This window comes from Marmota marmota, unplaced genomic scaffold (genome assembly GCF_001458135.2).
Source record: "Marmota marmota marmota unplaced genomic scaffold, marMar, whole genome shotgun sequence".
NCBI lineage: Eukaryota > Metazoa > Chordata > Mammalia > Rodentia > Sciuridae > Marmota > Marmota marmota.
In genome coordinates, this window is record NW_026000057.1 from 10180967 (window position 1) to 10197244 (window position 16278).

The 16278-nt window shown below is 45.4% G+C and overlaps 1 long non-coding RNA gene across 3 annotated transcripts in view; it reads left to right on the forward strand.

The window, feature by feature from the left end:
* The window catches only part of LOC125619768, a 53502-nt gene that overhangs the window by 25203 nt on the left and 12021 nt on the right, over positions 1 to 16278 (forward strand). For 2 of the 3 annotated variants that reach the window (XR_007351351.1, XR_007351352.1), the window contains one exon: positions 6821 to 6882. The exons of the other annotated variant lie outside the window; for it this stretch is intronic. This is a non-coding gene — a long non-coding RNA (uncharacterized LOC125619768). The remainder of the gene's footprint in view (positions 1 to 6820; positions 6883 to 16278) is intronic. 3 annotated transcript variants of the gene reach the window in all.

Below are 16278 nucleotides of genomic sequence, written 5' to 3' on the forward strand. Positions count from 1 at the left end.
CTTTTTTTTTTTTTTTTTGTACCAGACATTGAAGCCAAGGGCACTTATCCACTGAGCCACATGCCCAGCTTTTTTTGTATTTTATTTAGAGACAGGGTCTCACTGATTTGCTCACGATCTCTCTCTCTCGCTAAGTTGCTGAGGCTGGCTTTGAACCTGCAATCCTCCTGCCTCAGCCTCCTGAGTCACTGGGATTATAGGAATGCGTCACTATGCCTGGCTATATACCAACATTTTTGACAGGAAGATTGTACGTTCTAGAGAGCAGATGATGGAATATAAGACTCACACCATCCAGGTTCCTTGCCTCTTTCAGATCTCTTCCTGTCTTCACCATGATGGTTAATCTTGGTGGGCAACATGGCGAGATTTTGAGATGCCTGGAAAATTGATAAAGCACACTTCCAGGTGAGTCTGTGAGGGTGCTTCCAGAGACAATTGGCGTGTGGGTCAACCAACGGGGTGGGGAAGACCTGCCCTAACTGTAGGCAGCGCTACCCAATCAATAGGCTGGAGGCCCAGATGGAGCCAAACAGTGGAAGTGGGAGGATAGTAGGTGGACACACTGGTCTCTTCTTGAGCAGCTGTGTTTTTGTTGGTGCTGTTACCTTCAGACACCAGACTCCAGATTCTTTGGCCTTTGAATGAAGATTTGCACCGGCAATGATTCAGGAAGCTTCCAGGCCCTCAGCCTTGGACTCGAGCTGCGTCATTGGTCCCTCCTGTTCTGAGGCGTCCAGCTACTTAGGTTGAGCAACTACTGGCTTCTCAGCTCTCTATCCTGCAGATGGCCATTGTGGGACTATTCAGCCTCTGTGTGACCCGGATCTAATAAATCCCCTTTTATGTAAATATCAAGAGAGCTATATCTTCATTTTTATATATCTTATTAGCTATCTATCTGTCTATCTGATCTATGTATCTTCTATTTGTTCTGCTCCTCTGGAGAACCTTGACTAATCAGTCCACCCTGAATTGTTGCATCCTGGATGGCTGACCTTCAGAACTACATATGGAAACTCTCTTGCTTTCTAATTGGGTCATTCAATTAGAGACTCTGGTTGAGGAATAGACGTGAGGATGAAGGAACTGGGGTTGTAATCCTTCAGATTACTCCCTGAAGAATATGCTATAGGTTGGCTTCTTCCTTTGTCCCCCTTATCTGCATTTGTGTGTGTGTGTGGGGGGGGGTGGTAAAATATACACACCATCTACCATCTTAACCACTTTCAGGTGCATACTACAGTGATAAGTACAGTAACAATGTCATACAACCATCACTCCTATCACTTTCCAAAACTTTTGTCATCCCAGACAGAAGTCTGTACCCAATAAACCATCAAGGCCCATTATCCCTCCCTCCGTCTCCTAGCAACCTTTATTCTACTTTCCCTGTCTCTGAATTTGCCCATTCTGTGTGCCTCACAGGAAGAGAATCATCCGGTAGTTCTTTTGTGCCTGTGGTATTTCACTTAGCATAATGTTTTCAGGGTTCGTCCATGTTGTAGCATGTAGCAGAATTTCATTCATTTTAAAGCTGAATAATATTCTCTTGTGCACTACATTTTGTTAATCCCCTCATGTGCTGATGGACATGAGTGATGCATTGGTACCTAATGGCTATCTCCTTTTCTAAGGTCCTACGTCTCTGGTCAATTTTTCCATACAGCTACCCCCATTCCTTCCAGTGACCACTCCTTTTCCTGGACCCTACAGGCCTCAGTGGTAGTGGGTCTCGATTCTTGCTAACTTAGGGTACTGCACTCTCCCCTGTGGGTTTCCCTACACTCTACCCATGACTTTGTAACTTTTTTCTTTATTAATTTCTTCAGATTGCCCAATCTGACTTTCACCAAAAATTTTCTGTCAACTCTCCACTGTAAGCCCGAAACAACTAAAGGCCTCTCAATGGTCAATGCACCTGACAAGTAGATATGGACAAACATCTGGAACTTCAAAACAATACAGATGCCGAGGCCCCCATTCCACTTTAATTGACTCCAACTATTGAGTGCTAGGGACTGGAAAAAATGTCCATTTGATCCAAAGTCTAACACGATTCCCTGATATTAAGAGTTTCTTTTTCAACCCTGAACCAAGGTGTGATTCTATAGGTCTACTTTAAGAGTTTAGGCCAATATTTTGGAGCTGCAATTGAAGTGAAAGCATTTGAAAACTAATCACAGTTCATTCACATGTGCTTTCTAAATTCATATTGTTTTAAATTAAGGTTCTGAGAAATCGCCAAGCTTTTAGGAAGAACAGAGAATGATCATCACACCCAGAGACTGCCATCTAAACTGCTGACATCTTGCCCATTTTTCTCCAGGCACCGTTGTATGGTGCACTAATCTTCTTTAATGTTTAAGATTCTACTGCGGCAGTAAAAGGCTGAGGCTGAGAAGCTACCAGCATGCGACATTCAGACTTCTGAAAGTTGCTTAGCAAACACAACTTCTGGTGGTGTATTTCCTGAGGGATACAAATACAGCTGTCCTTAAGTATATTGTCAAAAGCCACGTTAGACATGCTATGATTGCATTTTCCAATCCCTAGCAAACAATAGCTGCAAATTTGAATGGTATTTAGAGATGAGTGGAAAGCTGAAAGGCAAGGTAAGAAAACAGGCTTTGTCGACCTGAATATTTTGCCAGAGGCAACTCTGAATTCAGAGGATTACATAAGTTGTTACAATATCCTTTGCTTATAACTCCATTTGTATTATCAACCCTGGGCGGGGAAGGTTTGGGGCAATTCTTTTCATTTCTCTGATCTTCAATTTTTTCATCTTCAGAAAAAGAGAGAAAGAGACAGCCAGACAATTTTTTTTTTTGCTATACTAAAAAAGCATCTCTGATCTCATCAAATTTACAATTCCTTGTTTCATGAGATCTATATTGCAAAAGAGAAAATGAGGTGCAGAGGGGTTTAAATGACAACTCCAAGTTCACACCGCTCCATTATGACAGAATTAAGCTTCAAATCCAGGCCTCCTGGTTCTTAGCTTATTAAAAAGTCCAAAATGAAGACAGACGGAAGGTTAAGAGGAATTTAATTAGCAATAAAACAAAACAGCAGCAAGAGAGAGCTGGTAAGCAAGTAAGAATCTAAATACTAGACCTCCTCCATCACGGCAAGAGCATGGTCACCACATTCAATGCAACCAGCCAGCTGAGATTTCTTTTATATAAATTCCTTAATTTTATTAAAATCATTGGTAATATTATAGGTATAAACAGGTTCGAGGTTGCAGAAAATTGTGATCAAGTAATTGTTTTGTAAAATAACATCCATGAGGAAAACAGATCCACCTATACTGTTTCCCAAAATGGATTCCTTCATAGGGTCATGGTCTCATCAGCTTGGAAAACACTAGATGCTCTCTTCCCAAAGAGTCTGATGCATATTGACAGGATCCTAACAGGACAAGGCTCTGCAGTACCCTGCAGTTGAAGCACACACACACCAAACCAGGTGGTTTTATTTACTTGGAATCTCAAACTGATTTGTCCACAGAACTTTTTTCTTTCTTTCTTTCTTTCTTTTTTTTTTCTTTTTGTGGATCACCCATAACCGTTCTACACATACTGACATTCTTTAGATTACAAATCAGAAAATAGAGAAAAAAGTAACTCCCCACTTGGAAATCCATTATATATGATACTTACAAACTGCTGTTTGTTGGAGGTTCAGATTTACCTGGGTATGCTGGTTTTTGTTGTTGTTTTGCTAAATCGACTAACTTACTAACAGGACCAATGCCAAGTGAACCTCAATATTTCTGGAAATGGCATTAAAGCAGCAGGACCTGTCGTATCTCAGCAGTGGTGGCAACTTCCATGGCTGGTGCTGGTCCTCCAGGATCCAGAATCTGGTCATGAATTCCTAGGTGATAATCCCCTCTCCAAGAACTGGGTCCCTCTTTCTTGTAGGAGCTGGGAGTCAGTTGTGAATTCAAATCCTGTCTCCAACCTTTTCCAGATCAAGATAGTTATTCTCTCCACAGCTCTGTTGTGGTTTCAGAGGTCTCAGTCCACAGACTTGAGGTGAGGCTGAACATCATGGCAGGACAGTGTGGCTGAGGGACGCAGCTCACATGGTGATCAGGAAGCAACACCAAGATTTTCCTAAAAATTACAAAAAAAAAAAAATGTGAGAACTCTCCAACTCAACATGAGCTAGACAGGGATTAAGGAGATAGAAAAATGACCAAAAGGCCCCTGTATGGTTCAGTGTTGCATACTGTTCCATCAACCGCCAGCAATAAGCCGTGGGGCTGTGTACAGCCCAGATTGCTTAAGGCCAGTTGTCAATTAGTCACAGGCCAAAAATTGTACCTTCTTGGAAGTTGATGAGTTTTTCCCCAACTTATCAATAAACCTCTTTTGTCCCCTCATCTATGAGATAAATTGGATCACTAAGTTTCCTTCCTGGAAACTCAAAAACTCAGTAGCCTTCATTTTTAAAATTTTATTTTTATTAGTGCATTTCAATTATACAGACTATGAGTTTCAATGCGCCTTCATCTTCTACGCATCTTCCTTGAATCTGCAGGAAGATGCCATATAATGACTAAACTACCTTCATAACAGCCTAACCTACGAGCTGTAGGCAAATTGAACTTTTAGTGTTTAATACTTCAATGTAATAACATTTGAGAATCTCTTATTTGCCTTTTGAAGAGCTTGACCCTAAAACACTATCATCGTCACAGTAGTAAGTTGCCATTTTAAACCAGCATGGGTAAGAAGATTAATTTATTTTCAGTACATACCACACAACTTGTGTTTACTGCACACTCAGAAGTAGGTTTCTACTCAGGGAAGAAACAAAATAAAATAGCCCTCTCCCGCTCATCAGATAGTGGTTTAAGAAAGCAAACTGCAGGTTTTCCCCAAAGCAAAGATCCTGCTTCCACTTCTGCAGGGCGTGCAGCCTTTGGCCAGGACTGATAGGTCACTGAGTTTGAAAATATTTTTGGACACACACACTGTTCCGCTTTGGAATCGGCAGAAACTGGAGGTTAATGCCTCCAAAAGCCCTAATGTTTGGGACAGCTTGGACCAGACCAAATACAGCCAGTGGGCTGGGGACTGCTTCCTGGAAGCCAGGTGTTTGCTCTCCCTGTCGCTGTCACCGTCAGGCTCACTCTCTAAGTGTTTTGCGCTAATTGGAAAACACCTCGAGTCCACTGAGGCCAAAATGCCTTCACATGGCAACGAATCCATGAAACAGGATCCCACATTCCTTTGTAAATTCAGTTCCTTTTTTTTTTTTTCTTTTCACCTTTTCCAGGGACTGTTATTCTAACCATAGCAGTGAATAAAGGACTAAGAGGTACAGGTGAGCTTCTGTTGATCTTGGGGTGTAGATCAGTGGTATAGTGCTTGCCTGGTGTGGACAAGGACTTGGGTTCCATCACTGGCATGTTTAAAAAAAAGCAAATTTTGACAAGTTATGTGGGGATGAAGCACCGATTCTCAGCACCACAGACTCTTGTTTGCTCCTGGACCTGCAGATCTTGGGGTGATGCCAGGTATTATCATGTGGGGCTTTGGGTGTGAGCCTGGGGTAAGACCAACTCCCTGTGGGTGAAAGGATGAATTTCCCCAGCATTCTGTGAGAGAAGAGGTTGGTCTTCAGGAGCAGCCAGAAGTGGGAGCTCAGCACAGGCAAACTCTTCTTCTCAGGCCTCCCCAGCCCTCAAACTAGAATTAAGACAATTTTTGTGCCCCTTTCCTCCAGGGGAGGGAATACAATGCCTCCATTGTGGCAGCAGCCCAGGAGCAAGGTGGCAAGCACATCCCAAGAGCCAGAGGATGCTGCAGCCTGTTGTTCCTCCCTGAGTTTTGTCCAGGCTTGCTTTCACAGCCTCAGCCCAGGTGTGATGGTGCCGTGAGAAATTCAAGGTAGAGTCGTGTGGCCCCGCCTGGTTCAGATGAATGACGGGGAGCTTCAACCTCAAGTGGGAGAGCTCCAAAGGGATGGTGGACATTGGGAAGCGCAGGACAGGACTCTGGCTGCCAGCCCTGGTGCCTGTCCCTCTGTTGTCCCCCTGGGAGGCAGTTTGCAGAGATGCATGGGACTCTCACGTCAGACTTGATGGGGTTATGCCTCCATCTTTTCTCCTATTGATTATTTTTTGGGTCAGGTACACAGCCTCTCTAGGCCTCGATTTGATTGTGAAAGATGGATAGAAATAGTAACAGGGTAATTGAGAGGATTCAATGAGTATTATGGTTTGGATAGGATCCATCCCCTAAAAACTCATGTATTGAAGCCCTGATCCCCAATGCAGTAATTTGGGGATGTAATTGGATCATGAGAACTTTGACCTCATTGGTAGATCAATGTACTGAATTCATATTTGATGTCAGTATTGGGAGGTGTGGAAACAGTAGGAGGTGGGACCTACCTGGAGGAAGTGGGTTACTGGGGTGGGGGGGGGTGACAGGAAGGACATTCTTTATCCCCAGCCCCATCCTCCCTTTCTTTCTCTGCTTCCTGGCTAATGTGAGGAGCTGCTTTCCTTCATTAAGTCCTTCCACATCACGCTTTGTCTTGCCTCAGGCCCAAATTAATGGAGACAGCCAGCCATGAACTGAAACCTCTGAAAGGGTGAGCCAAAATAAATCATTCCTCCTCTAAGTTGTTTTTCTCGGGTATTTTGTCCTAGTTATGAAAATCTGGCTAACACAATGAATTTATTTGGTAACATGCAGATTCTATGAAGGTATCATCAGCTTTTATCTTAGGATCAAGGATGCTGGTAAATTCCTTTATAACAGTTTTTTTTTTGTTTTTTGTTTTTTTTTTTTAGGAACACTGTCACCTTCCCCAGGTAGCAGCTGCATTAGGCCAGGCCAAAGAAGAGGAACAATGGTGTTAGTCAGTTTTCTACTACTGTAGCAAATAACTGAGATAAATGATTTATATGGGAAAAGGTCTATTTTGGCTCACATCTTCAGAGGTTCAGTTCATGGTTGGTTGTTGCTTGGGGTCTGGGGTGGCACAGGGTATGACGACGGCAGGCACAGGTGGCCAAGGAGGGCTGTTCATCTCATGGCATCTGGGAATGAGAGAGACAGGAAGGGACTGAGGTTCCAATATCCCCCCAAGACTCTCAATGCCTTAGCTTTTTCTACTAAGCCCCACTTTCTAAGTGTTCCACCACCTCCCAAGAGTGCCACAGGCTGGGGCCAAGCCTTTGACACACGGACCTTTGAGGGACAGTTAAGATCCAAACTCTAGCAGGTGGGAAGATCACAGAAAAGGAAGATGTAGCCACCACATGGCAATGGATATGAAATGGATAAAAAGGACACCCTCAACTGCCACCACCAGGGAAAATGTCATGACGTTCTTGTTTTGCCCAGTGGGAAAAAGAGTGGGGGTGGGCTTTCAGCTGGACCACAGTCTTCCCACTAATAGAGGAAAGACTGTGCCACAAAAAAGAAACCCAGAGGGTCAAGCACAAAGCCCCGAGGTTAGCAGGTCAAGCCTGTGGGCGCTGAAAATCGATCCCTACATTAACAACAATTAATAAGTAGCAGGAAATGTTGCGCAGGATATAGGAGGGACACACCTTGTTTTAGTAATATAAAGAATTTTAAGATCCGTGAGGCATCCCAGCAAAGGCTGGCTTGGGGAAAGTACCCAGAGAGTGGGTGTAGCGGGTTGAATTATGGCTCTCCAAATATGTCCTGGACCTGCCTGAGGTACCTGTGGAGGTGACCTTACTTGGAAAAATGATATAATTCAGTTAATGGTGCAGACATAAGATTGTTCTGAATTGACCAACTGGGTGAGTTCTAAATCCAAAGACGAGTGTTCTTATAAGAAGAAAAGACATAGAGAGAAGGCCACGTGACAAAATTGGACCGACTGCTGTTATGTATCCACAAGCCAAAAAATGCCAAAGAATGCCAGCGCCCATTAGAAGTTAACAGAAGCACGGAATAGATTTTCTCCCTCAGGACTTCCAGAAGGAACCAATTCTGTGTACACATTGATTTAGGGCTTCCAGCCTCCAGAACTAGGAAAGAATCCATTTCTTCTGTTTTGTGCCCAGTGTATGGTAATTTGTCAGGGCACCTCCAGGAATCTAATACCAGAGGAAACCACAGACCTTATATGTCATAAGAAGAGCCCAGCTGACAGCAAAACAGATGGCCCTTATGACTGAGGGTTTTGAGCAGTTCATTTGTGAGTCGTCACACCACATGTCCTTTAGAATCTGTGCTGAAGGTCACTGGTCACTGCTGTGAATATAGAAAGTTCCCAATCCATAGGGAGAGTTGGCCTATTTGAATCCATTCCTACGATACCATCAAGGTGTCCTGAGTTAAAGAACCTTCTGGATACTGTTGCATGTAGCTGTATGGATGGCTGGATGTACTATCAGGGTTTAGATCTGGAATGTTCCCCCCAAAAGCTGATTTGTTGCAAGCACTATCCCCAGTGCAGCATGATCAGAGATGGGGCTTTTAGGAAATGATCAGGGCTCTAACCTCATTAGTGGGTTAATCTATTTGGTGGATTAATAATTTGAATGGACTACCAGTGGTAATGGTAGGCAGGTGGGGTGTAGATGGAGGGTATGTGTCACTTCAGACCATATCTTGTCCCTGGCTCCTCTCTGGCTCTCGCCTTCTCTCTCTCTCTTTCTCTCAATTTCCCAGGAGCCATGAGCTGAGCGGCTTTCCCCTGCGTTCCCTTCCTTCACGACGTTCCCTTCCCTCACGACGTTCTGTCTAACCTCAGGCCCAAAGCCATGGAGTTGGTCAACCATGGACTGAACCTATGAAATCATAAGCCCAAAATAAACTCTTCCTCCTCTAAATTATTCTTATCCCACATTTTAGTCACGGCGACAAAAAACTAACATGCGTCTCTTACTGACCCTGTGGGCACTGTAGGCAGGCCAGGCAAGGGGCCCACAGGACAGGCTGCTGCCTAGTGAGTGGATTGTTCCTGGCTGACTCCCTCCTACTTCCGGAAGCCCCTATTAATGGAAAGTTCCTGTATAAATGGGTCTCCAGGCATGACTTGCAGATTCTGTGTTGTGAAAAGGGAGTGCCTTGCCCTTGGGGCCATATTGTCCTTCATCATCCTGCTCTAAGCAAACACCCATCCCTCCTACCTAGCTACCTCACACCTGAGGAACTGCTTACCTCCACATTTGGAGAAGGCTGGGAAGTCGGCCATTATTGGGAGAGGGCCCCTGCAGTGAAGTTGGGGGGACCCCTGGATGGCAGGAATCCTGCTCTGTGCTTTGCTGTTCCCGGGGGCTCACCAGATGCCCAGCCCTCAGTGAAGGTTCAGTGTGTACTTGTTGACCTCTGTCCTTGTCTCCACCTGCTAATTTCTGCAGGGTCCAACTCTAACTAACAAGGGGGTGGGGGTGTCCCTGCAGTGACATTAGAGCTTACACAGAACAGCTCTGGGACAAAGGCTAGAGAGAGGACTCGGGAGGCTTAAAACACTGGGTCCACATCTGCTGGAGCTGCCCTTTCCTCCCCAACCTGCTAAACCTCTGAAGGAGAATGACCCAGTCTTTGCAGGGCACAGCTGGCCACAGAGAGGAAAGGCCGAACACCCAGCCCAGGTCCTCTGTCCATTCAGACGGCCCACACTGCTCCTGCAGGCTGGCCGGAGGTCCAGGCTCCCGCTGTGAAGGATGGCCTGTGGCAACCAAGGATGACATTCCAAGCTACTTCATTTTCAAAAGGGCAAAAACAAATCAACAGCCCTTCCTTTTCATCTGGCAGGGCATTTTCTTCTCGCAGCGGCTCTTAGCAACGGCTCCATCCCTCCTGATTAGTGCTGCCATTAGAGAAATGATTCCTCAGCACAGTGAGTCATCTCAGCGCCTGACAACTGCAACCATTCCAGATGGCGAGAACATCAGTGACCATAATGGCCCTTCCTGTCAGTGCTCGCTGCAGATTGTTCTCGGAACTGCAGGGGACAGACGCGGGCTTGTAGCCTGTAGAGATTTACAAAGTAATGCCACTCACTCAGCAAGCCACACGTGGAAATCAGTCGCCCTTCTTTACAGTCACAACTGGCACGAGAAGCAGAGAAGGAAAAGATGAGTGCCACCCAGCGAATCGCCAAGTAAGAAATAAGAACCAGGTGCTCAGACTGTCCCCAGGACCCAGCTGTCAGCGGGAAAGCCCTTGGTGGGCTTTTTTCATGTTGTCACCTAGAGAGACTTGCAGGCCTCAGAGGAACAGAGAGGTGTCCAATACGTATGTCATTCAGTACAAAAAAAAAAAAAAAGATAACTTCAGCTGCTCACGGAGATGCTGAAAAGGTCTGGTATCTTTGCATCTGGGATTTTCCAGGAAAGCTCTGCTAAGTTAAAGGAAAACAAAGCCAATTTGTAGGATTTGTGGAAATGACTTCAAGGAGCTGGTTAAATGAAGCCGTTTTCCCCCACCTGAGTATCTGGCTCCTTCAGAGGGCTGTACTAAGCACAGCTGAAATTTATTTTGCCAATTTTGAGGCTTACATTATAAAAAATAATCCTGGGTGAAATCTCATCATCATTATGGCAAAGTGAGGCGCTCATTTCACAATGGTTGTTTAAAGTTAATAGTAAATCAGCTGAGCAGCCACTAAAAAGATGATGTATTGGCTTAATTCCGTGTTGTTACAGAGAAACCATCTGAGTTAATACATACATGGAGATGTTGGCAGACGGCTCCTTTTGGTGATAATATTCATTTTTATGAATGGCTCATTTATTTTTTATATGTTTCTCTTTACCCCTGCCCTCATTTCTCGCCTCTGGGTCCCAGGACTCGAAGGTGGAAAGCGAAGGATAGTTTCGCATTTTAATGGAAAGAAGGAAAAGCCTGCTGCTTTGGACCTCACCAAAGAGGTGAAAAATAGAGAAGAAGGGGTCGGGGAAAAGATCAGGAAAACAACTCAGGGGCAGAAATGAGTTTCAGAGGTGCCAGTCAGCTGGTTGTTTACTGAGTCTACACCTTGTGTGTTGTCCTAGGTGCCTTTGTTTCAAATCCAGGCAGTGAATTATCTGCTCACCTCCTGCAGGAGGAAACTTTGTATGCATGGGACGTTTTATCCCTTTCATCTAATCAGCTGAAGAATAAGAGCATATTCACTTGAGGGAAAAAAATTACATTTCAGGAAAATATGCCAGACTTTGTGTGTGTGTGTGTGTGTGATGGAATCCAGGGCTTTAAGTGTGCTGTGACACTCTATCTCTGTGCTACACCCCAGCGCTGTAGAGCTTGTCAAAGGGTGGAGAGAAGCTGGCCACGGCTGGATTGCTCATTCCTCTTGCCATGGTATGTATGTTTGCAGTCAGGTCCCACAGGGTGTGACTGCCACTGCTAAGCAGTCCCTGTATTTGCTCTGCCTACCGGGCCAAGGTTTCTGGCTGTCTACTGAGCAGTATGGCCGGGAGCCCACTCTTGTTCATCCCCAGTGCCCTTATTTCCCCAGGGCTATCCCCCCCTCCACACAGCCTTCCTTGAGAAGAAGATACAAATGGGATAACTGGGAAAGGGATCGTGGAGATCTTTGGGGTCACAGGCCACAGCTGAGGGAGGTCTGAGGCCCCTCAAACATATGAGAGGCAGAGGAGCAAAGTGGAAGGAATTTCAGCTCCAGAGGTGAACTGCCCTGCCTGGGACCCTGGGTCTTCTGCCTGCTGGATGTGCCGCCCTCCGTGGGCTACTTAACTTCTTTACGCTTCGGTTTTGGGGAAATGAGTCCAATACAAATACCCGCCTTGTCGTCTGATCATGAGGTTGAAATGGGTGCGTGTGGGTAAATCACCTAGAGCATTGCCTGGTGCTATGTGGCCTGAATGTTTGTTTCTCCCTAAAGTTCATGTTGAAACCTAATCACCAAGATGGTGGTATTGGAGGACAGCGGGGCCTCAGGAGGGCCCCACCCTTAGGAATGGGATTCTGCTCATGCCAGTGGCAAACCCTGGTTTTGCCACGTGTTGCTGGTTTCGCGGGCACGCGGTGTGCCAGGGTTACGGAGTCTTGGAGGCTTGTGCTGAGATTCCAGAGGAGAGCCTGGGAGAGCAGGCAGCATGTGGCAGAGGTTGGAGTCGCTGCAGGCAGCTCCTGACAGGGACATGCGTGAAACTGAGAGTGAAGCCGACACTGGAGATGCCAGGAATGTGGAGCGCTGGCCCAGGGAAGCTGCTGGAAGCAAGTAGAGCCAGCCCAAGAGAGTAGCCGCAGACTGCAGCCAGCAGGGCTGTAGGCCTGGGGCACCCCAGCCCTTTGGAGCTCATCTCTAGCCACCGTGTGCCCCAGATGCTGCAGGATGGAGTGTTTGCTCTGCTGGGCTTCCATCTTACTCTGATCCGATTCTTCCTTATTGTTTTCCTATTCTAAGCTTTTGGAATGGGAATGTTTACCCGGGGCCATTGTCTCTTGAAAGTGTGTCACTTGTTCTATTCATTTTCCAGAGGCTTACAGCTGAGTTTCTCTTGAGTCTCAGAGGAGACGTTGGACTTGGACGTTTGAACAACAGCTGGGACTGTGGAGACTTTGGGGACTTCTGGAGATGGGCTGAATGCATTTTGCTTTTTGAGATGAAAATGGGCCTTTGGGGCAGGAGCAGAATGCTACAGTTTGGATCTGAAATGTCTCCCAGAGGCCCGCGTGTGAAAGGCTTGGTCCCCAACCTGCTGTGCTACTGGGAGGTGATAAAACCTTAAAGAAGGGGGGCCTAGGGGCTGGGGATGTGGTTCAGTGGAAAAGTGCTTCCCTGATATGTGTGAGGCCCTGGGAGGGATCCCTGGTACTACCAAAAGAAGAAAAAAAAGGAAAAGAGGTGGGGCCTACTGGGAGGAAGTTAGGTCACAGGTTTATAGTCTTGAAAGGGACTATCAAGACTTTGGTCCCTTCCTGTCTCTCTTTGCTTCCCAGCTAACATGAGACAAACAGGTCTCTTCTATAATGTATTCCTGCCATGATGTATTGTGCCCCTATAGGCCCAAACAATAGCCAAGTGACCATGAACTGAAACTGTGAGCCAAAATAAACCTTTCCTCCTTTTAAGTTGATTACCGCAGGTATTTTGTCACAGTGCCCTTATAAAAGAGACCCCTGAGAATTAGTTGTCTCCTTCCACCATACAAGGAGAAAGAAAGAAGGTATCATTTAAGACACAAATTAAGTTTTACCTACTGATATTATTTCAATGTCCTGTACTCAAGCAGTCCCCAATTAACACTAAAAAAAAAAAAGCATGACTGTACCCATCACCCTACACTTTGTTTGAAACTGAAAAGGGCTCCTCTTCCAGGGTTCAAAGTTAACCATGACTCCACTTATGGTGGTATCACATCGAGTCTTTGGGGATTTCCTTGGCATTGTGCAGGGGTGCTCCAAGAGCCCAGTGGGTCATAGCAGACTCCACCACTAGAAGAATCGCACTTTAAATGGATAAGACACTCACTCATAGGGAGCAGTTAGATAATACACAAGGCAGCCTCTGATCAGGTTCCCAGTATGCGGCTGAGAAGGGATTGCATAGAGCTCAAGGAGAGAGGTCATGCAAACAGTTCAACTCTGCTAATCGCCACGGTACTTGCCCTTGAACCTCTTTTCTTGAGGATAATAGGGTTCTTTCTTATTTCTTGAACTTCTCCTCCTTGTCCTCCTCATTCTTGTTCTTTTTCTAGAATGTACATGTTCTACAAGAAGATACAGAATATTGGAGCTGGATCCTCAGACTCCCGGTTGAGAATTACCTGGGGTTACTCATCAAAAGTGCTGATTCTTCAGCAGAAACCCAGGTGACTAAATCAGCCTCTGAGAAGGTGACCTGGACTTCTTAAGAAGTTGCTTTTTTTTTAAAGTCATCTTTTTTAAGAAGCTGCTCCAATACTTTCCATGTGTACTTTTAGCATGAGGATTATTGACTTGGAAAGAATTTAATCCAGTCTCCTTATTGTACAGAGGGGAAAGCTAAAGCCCCAGAGAAATGAAGCCGCTTTCCCCCAGTCACCTAGCTGGTTCGTGGCAGAAGCCTAACCCTGCAGGAGTGCTCCCACCGCAGAGGGCTTCAGGCTTTCTGGATGTGAAACCTTCACACAGGCCAATACTGGGTTCCGTTTCCTGTCCAGCTGGCGGACAGTCCAGGCTACACCAATTGGGGACTTATTGCCATATTTTACAACAGGCATAAATCCCACATTTCCAAATAAAACCAGAATCCAGTTTATACCCAATGAAAATAAATTAATTTTAATGAGGACCTCACTTATAGTGTTTACAGAGTTTTGCAGGTTTCATCTGGTAATTTAAGACTGTTTTACTTTGAGTGTTGGTATTGAAGGAATGAAGTATTTTTTTAAGACAATACGGAAAAGACCATAAATATAACTATTTCCTAGCTTTAAAAATTCCACAAAAAAAGACTAATTACAACATGAAACCAGTTACAGAGGCAAAGACTAGACAATAATAGATAAATGGGAACATGCCAGACGTAGAGGAGGAAGGGGGGAGATGCAGATAGAGTACAGTTATCTGTGTTTTCCCTCATATTTTGATGTCTTTTAAAGTGGCATCAGCATTAGTCACCAAGGTGCCCGTACTCAAAGGCCAGAGCCTATGGCTACTGTCTACTTTAGACTGTCCCTCAGTGGTAAGCTCCCTGCCATGAATGGGAGAGGAGTTTGATGCCCAGAAGGTAGAAGAGTGAGATAAGGGATGTATGAGGACACGTGAAGGTGAGAGGAGGAAATGAAATCCAGGAGGAAGCCTGCGTCTAGCTATCCTTCATGGGACTGGTGTGCTTAGAAGAGGATCAAATGTCTGGAAGGAGCGTGGTGTGGTTTGGCAGGAAGGCCACAATGAGTCCAAGGAAGTGCAGTTGCTTGGAGGGTAAATGTGGAGAGCTAGAGTAATGGGTTATAAAGGGACACTAGTGCCTATCTATCCTGTTTTGTAGCTGCTACCAAGTGTGTTTGGATGTGGAATGTCTCCCAAAGGCTCATGGGTTGAAAGATTGGTCACCAGATGGTGATGCCTCTTGGAGGTAGAGGAACTTTAAGGAGGGAGGGCCTGGTTGAAAGAGGTGGGTCATTGGGAGTGTGCCTTGAAGGGTATACTGTGTCCCTGATCCCTCCTCCCTCCCTCCCCCTCCCCCGCCCCCAGCTGCCACAATGAGAAATGTCATGCTATGTATGTGCTGCTCTCCATAGTCTTCTGCCTCACCATAGGCCTGTCAGAATTGGGCAAAGCGACAGTGGATTGAAATCTCTGACACCATGAGCCAAAATAAACCTTTCCTCCTTTACATTGACTTTTCTCAGGCATTTTATCACAGTGATGGTACGTCAACTAACTAGACAAGCAAACAGCAAAACCATCTAAGATGGTCAGCTGCCTGTTCTAATTTCATTCATTCATGTCTCGTATGTTCCCTGATTCAATTGTTTCAGAACTATCTGTTGCTTTCTAAAAATGATAATCGTATGACCTCTATTTATGGTCTGTGAACATACTCCACCACTACTCCATAACTCAGTGACTGAGGCACATAGAAGCTGTGTGTCCCTGCCCAAGGACACATAGCTGGGACTCAAACCCTGCTCCATTCCAGACTGTCCTTTGAGTCACTGGAGTGCTCCATAGAGTCAGCCCGTGTTCAGGCATGTTCAGGGGGACAGGCTACAAATCCTCCCCACAGTCTTTTCCATCACTTCATCAAGGTGATGTGAGTCTGGCTTGGGAGGTGACGTCAGCCCAGTCTCTTTGTTCTATGAGTCAAGTCTCTGTAACAGGAAAAAGGCAAGTGATTGCTGGGATTGCTGGCTGCTCTGAAATGCCTCCTGTCCCTGGATCTGACCATTCTTCCTACCTGGGGGAATCTTTATGTACTTATTTTTTCATGGTAACATGCTGACTTTGTGTCTATTCCACAAGTTTCTTTTTCTTTTTAAAATGTGTTATTTTTAGATATACACTAGAGTAAAGTGTCTGTTGACACATAATACATACCCGGAGTAGAGCTTACTCTAATCAGGACCCCGTTCTTGTGTTTGTAATGGACTTTCACTGGTTGTGTATTCACACATGAGCATGGGAAAGTGATGTCCAATCCATTCTCCTCTCTCTCCCATTCCCCTCCCCTCTCCCTTCCCTTTCTCCTTTGTCTAATCCAGTGACCTTTTATTCTTCCCTCCCAGGGGGAAGTAGAATAAACCATTGCCCATGTGATAGCCATTATTTAAAAAAAAATTTTTTAGTTGTTGATGGACTTTATTCTTAT